This window comes from Pseudorca crassidens, chromosome X (assembly GCF_039906515.1).
Source record: "Pseudorca crassidens isolate mPseCra1 chromosome X, mPseCra1.hap1, whole genome shotgun sequence".
NCBI lineage: Eukaryota > Metazoa > Chordata > Mammalia > Artiodactyla > Delphinidae > Pseudorca > Pseudorca crassidens.
Genome location: NC_090317.1, coordinates 23,022,155 through 23,026,856, shown reverse-complemented (window position 1 = coordinate 23,026,856; position 4,702 = coordinate 23,022,155). Strand labels below are relative to the sequence as shown.

Sequence of the window (4,702 nt, the reverse complement as noted above, 5' to 3'; positions counted from 1 at the left end):
CATAGCACAATTCAAAAAAATATTATTTTTGAAAGATTGGCTTTGGACCCTTGTCTGAGGAACTTCAGTTGTTAAGTACCTCATTTTTGTTATAAGCCAGTTGTTTTGTGTCACTCTTAGCCTACCAATAGTGATACTATTGGCTAGGAATTTCTAATGTACTCACCTGGGCCCACAGATACTTTCCCAACCAAAGCCAGTGTTGTGGCTGGACAGGCCCTTGTGGTTCTTATTATGATTGCAAGATGCACATCAGCAAAAATCCATCAAGGAACTTTGGGGGAAAAAAAGATCTATTACTCACAGGTCCTGGAGGGTACGTGGCACACCCAAGGGCTACACAGCAAAGTCATGAGCAGAGAAAGAGAGAGGGAGAGGGAGGGAGAGAGAGAGAGAGAGAGAGAGAGAGAGAGAGAGAGAGAGAGAGAGAGGGAGAGAGCACCAACCTGGGGCTCTGCCCTTATCAGGGTCCAAAAGAGGGGTGCCTAAGGCCTCACAGGTTCACTCTTTATTGGAGAATTTAAAGCATAAGAGTGGGAATTAGAGCACGGGAAGGCAAAAGCAAGGTCACTCTCAGTAAACCTAGGTTACTCAGGGTTTTCTAAAAGGGAAACCTCATGTGTGGGGCAGCCTGGTTTTTTACTTAGCTGAGCTGTGTCATACACCTGGCAATATGTTTATTTGAGATGGATGTCTTTGAAATGGATGCCTCGGCAATCAAAAGCTTAATATCGGACACTTACGTTACAATCAAAAAGCTTAATATCAGGCAGTTACACTACAGCAGTTATGCCGATGAGGCAAGTCACCTTTGCAAAATAGGCATTAAAGACAAAGCAAAAGAAGGACATTGGTATTTTCAGGACACCTATTATTCTCCCCTCTGTTCCAGAATTCCCATTACCACTGGAATTCTCTCTAAATCCAACTTTGATCATGTTCTCCACTGCTAGCTCTCTTCTGTTGGCTCTTGACTGCCTAGAGAATAAAATTCAAACTCATCCTGATAGCATGCAATGTATACACCAATATCATTGATTGAAATATTGAAATATTTTTGAAATATTGAAATATTTTTGATTACCTAATAGTTTATTAGGTAATCAAAATATTTTTGATTACCTAATAGTTTATTTTGATGCATTTATATCACTTTCTAGCTGTTCTGTTTGTCCAAAATGTCCTTCTTCCTCTTTAGACTTGATCGAATTCAAATTAGGGGCAGACAACATTTCTATTCATATGGCAAGGTTTATTCAACTCTTGATGCAGAATAAAACACTTTGCTTATGCTATTGTAGTATTTTTTTTTTTACTTCTATGTTGAGTTCATCATAACCTAAACTCGTTATAATTTGTCATAACTATGCCTGCCCTCACCACTAGATTGTGAGCACATTGAGAAATGGACCATATTGTATTCATCTTTGTAACTCTGTAAACAAATGTAGATTTGTATACATAGAAGGACATTATGTTTATTAAGTAAACGGTAAAGTTTATAGTGCAATCAATTCTTATGACAGATTATGGTGTGGGATAAAATAAGACAATCTTTTACTTAATCCAAGTGTCTTTAAAAGAAGCCTTGGTTGCCAAAGACCAAGGATTACAATTTCTAATATAAAATTGTAAGCATAAAGCATGTTATACAACATTCTTATAATACCAGGACATAGCACAGCGTTCAGAAGATAGTACAGGCATACCTTGTTTTAATGCACTTTGCTTTATCACTCTTCATAGACAGTGTTTTTTATATAATGAAGGTTTGTGGCAACCCTGCATCAAGCATGTCTGTCGGCACCATTTTTCCAACGGCATTATTATTTTTTTATTGAAGTATAGTTGATTTACAATGTTGTGTTAGTTTCAAGTGTATAGCAAAGTGATTCAGTTATATATATACCTATATCTAATATTTTTCAGATTCTTTTCCCTTATAGATTATTAAAGAATACTGTGCAGAGTTCCCTGTGCTATATAGTAGGTCTTTGTTGGTTATCTATTTTATATATAGTAGTGTGTATATTTTAATCTCAAACTCCTAATTTATCCCTCCCCCTAGCATTATTTTTTAATTAAGGTACGTACATTGTTTTTTTTACACATAATGCTATTACATACTTTATAGTATAGTGTAAGCATAACTTTTATATGCATTGGGAGCCAAAATTTGTTTGACTCACTTTATTGCAATATTTGCTTTATTGTAGTGATCTGGAACCAAACTCATAGTATCTCAGAGGCATGCCTGTAGATGGCCAATGAATAATTGTTGGTAATTGATATGTGCCCTAACATAAGTTGATGCAAGGGTAAAAATGAACTTTAAAAAACAATAAAAGCACATGTACTTGCTGAATTGAATAATTCACCTAAGAAAATGTAATTGGATTAGTTATGTTTGTTAAAAGTAGTTATTTCCTCAAACATTATAATATTGAGACTATATCAACATGATGTGGGATATAAAAATCATTCTAGGTATTTCTTCTGAAAAGGGATTTAATACAAAGTATTATTAAGTGCTTAAAAGCATTGCAAGGCTTGGAAATCAGTTGTGGAGCTCCAGCAGCTTTCAGATTCACTACAGCAATTTTGGTAAAGACAATGTAGGAAACAAGTGAAAATGTCACACTTTCCCTGCAGCTCTAACATATGTGACTTACAGGGAGGGAAGGACTCTCTGGCTGACTGTGACAATTAGTCATGTCTGGTGAACCCAATATCAACACTTGTTGCCTCCTGTAATAAGGACAAACGACTTCTTTTACTCTTCTGCTTTCTAAGTCTCTTTCTGGTACATCTCATTGGCAGAATCTAAATTATATCTAGAACCTTACTGGCAAAGATGTGAAAATGGTTCATTAGGGCAAATCGCGAGTCCTTACATGACAATGTAGTGGCAACTGTTTCGCTTAAATTTGAAGAGCAGGACCCCAGCGAGGCGCTGAGCAGCCCCACAACCGCAGCTGGCCTTGTGACCATCCCAGCCCGGGAGGAGCCGCAGTTGCCAGCCGCCGGCCCCAGTCATCATCACCGCAGCCATGAGCAGCGAGACCCAGCAGCCGCCCGCCGCCCCGCCCCCGCCCCCTCAGCGCTGCAGACCCTGAGCCGGGTCCTGACGGGCAGCGGTGCAGGGAGCGGTGGCCCCGGCGACCTCACGTTGGCGGTGCCTAACGGCAGCGACAAGGTCATCGCAATGAAGGTTTTGGGAACAGTAAAATGGTTCAACGTAAGAAACGGATATGGCTTCATCAAGAGGAATGACACCAAAGAAGATGTATTTGTACACCAGACTGCCATAAAGAAGAAGAACCCCAGGAAGTACCTTCGCAGCATAGGAGACAGAGAGACTGTGGAGTTTGATGTTGTTGAAGGAGAAAAGGACGCGGAGACAGCAAATGTTACAGGCCCTTGTGGAGTTCCAGCGCAAGGCGGTACATGTGCACCAGACCGTAACCATTATAGACGCTCTCCACATCGCAGGGGTCTTCCACTCAACCACCAGCAGAATTACCAGAATAGTGTGAGTGGGGAAAAGGATGAGGGATCGGAGAGTGCTCCCGAAGGCCAGGCCCTACCGCAGGCGAAGGTTCCCACCTTACTACATGCGGAGACCCTATGGGTGACGACCACTGTATTCCAACCCTCCTGTGCAGGTTGGAGGGTGCTGACAACCAGGGTGCAGGGGAACAAGGTAGACCAGTGAGGCAGAATATGTATCAGGGTTATAGACCATGATACCACAGGGGCCCTCCTGGCCAAAGACAGCCCAGAGAGGACGGCAATGAAGAAGATGAGAAAAAATCAAGGAGATGAGACCCAAGGTCAGCAGCCGCCTCAATGTCTGTACCGCCGCAACTTCAATTACTGACGCAGACGCCCAGAAAACCCTAAACCATGAGATGGCAAAGAGACAAAAGCAGCCTATCCACCAGCTGAGAATTCATCTGCTACGAGGCTGAGCAGGGCAGGGCTGAGTAAATGCCCACTTATCATATCTACCATCATCCGGTTTAGTCATCCAACAAGAAGAAATGAATATGAATAAGAAATGAACAAAAGATTGGAGCCCAAGACCTTAAGTGCTTGCTTTGTGCCTGTTGACCAGATAACCAGAACTATCTGCGTTATCTATGCAGCATGGGGTTTTTATTATTTTTACCTAAAGACGTCTCTTTTTGGTAATGAAAAACATTTTTTTTAAAGCCTTGTTTTTCTCAATACACTTTTAAAGGTTTTTAAATTGTTTAATATCTGGTCAAGTTTGAGATTTTTAAGAACCTCATTTTTAATTTGTCATAAAAGTTTACAGCTTGTTTTTTTTCAAAAAAGTCAAACTGCAGGCACCTATTAATAAATATCTTAAAAATTAAATTAAAAAATTAAAAAAACAGCACGATGCAAAAGAAGTCTTAATAATGAAAACATAATTATGGAAGTTTAAGGTAATTAGGAGATAATATCAGGAAGTTAAAAATAAATACCATTTTCAACCTAGCACACACATACACGAATGTGTGTGTGTGTGTGTGTGTGTGTGTGTATGTGTGTATCCTTCACACAAGAAATGGAGATACAAGAGCAATGATCTAAGGTTTTAGCAGCACTGTATCTTTTGTTTAAGGAGAGATCCATGAGTGGATATGAAGATTAGAAATAGTCTAGTGCTCAAGGTTTTACTGTCTAATGGGAA

General features: G+C 40.0%; 1 pseudogene; it reads left to right on the top strand.

Moving 5' to 3' along the window:
• Window positions 1-3,035: 3,035 nt before the first annotated feature.
• LOC137217541 (Y-box-binding protein 1 pseudogene) lies at window positions 3,036-4,208 on the top strand (annotated as a pseudogene).
• The last annotated feature ends 494 nt before the right edge of the window (window positions 4,209-4,702 follow it).